The sequence below is a fragment of the Penaeus monodon genome, chromosome 20 (assembly GCF_015228065.2).
Source record: "Penaeus monodon isolate SGIC_2016 chromosome 20, NSTDA_Pmon_1, whole genome shotgun sequence".
NCBI lineage: Eukaryota > Metazoa > Arthropoda > Malacostraca > Decapoda > Penaeidae > Penaeus > Penaeus monodon.
This window is the reverse complement of record NC_051405.1, coordinates 20,471,759-20,472,724: the sequence shown is the minus strand read 5'-3', so window position 1 is coordinate 20,472,724 and position 966 is coordinate 20,471,759.

Here is a 966-nt window from a genome sequence, read left to right as displayed (position 1 = left end):
CAGTTGTTAGAAGAAGGCGGGAATGTGGAATGTGGAATAACACATGCTTAAAATGTATAAGAATTGTCAATTAATTGTCCAGCAGAATGGAACAAAATGACGATCACACTGATCTGTGAGTGTTTTAACCTGCCATTCGTCCAGGAAGGGAGCTAGAAGTTGGGGTGTGTGTGTGTCCTGCGCTTCAATTTTTTTCATGTGAAAGGCAGATTGTAAAGCAGTGACCAGGTGTGGCCTGGCATAAGGAAATCCTATCATGAATAGGTTAATAAAGGCTACTGGAAACAGTCCTAATACTTCCTCACATTTTTTACCATTGTTAAACCTCTCAGGAATCTTTGCATCTAAAATTGACTACTGTGTCAGAAAAATAGAGAAAGTTTCACTTGAAATCTTACAGGACCAGTGCCCTCCAGGCCATTATTTTAGCTTACAGTATGCCTCCTATGCCTGATCAGTCAGAAAGGTCACTCACAGATTCAAAACCAGGAAACTCCAGCTTATGGCCTGGACATTTACAAGGGTATCACCTTTTGCATTGATGTAACTTACATATTTATAGAAGGAATGATAGAAGTGAGAAGTTAATCAGGCCTCGTTTACGGAACATCTAGTTGTGGCAACATATAACACATCCCAAGTAGTAGTTACAAGAGTACCTATCCATTAGAGTCAAGCAATGGGTTGCCATCATTGTCAGTCCAAATTAGGCTTAGTATTGTAACCCCAAGAATTACCTTGGAGTTACAATAATACAGCTGACAAAGACAAAACTGAAAAGAATAATTAGCCCCCCCAAAAATTAGCATAAAATTACTCATGGTGGCTAAAATACATAGCATAACCAGCACTCACTGTGGCTTTTGCCACAAGGCTAAAAGTAAGTAAACTATGGTGATCACGAGACTTAGCCAGGCAGGGGAGGAAAGTTGGAGAATTATCACATTTCCTGTCATATACATTCTA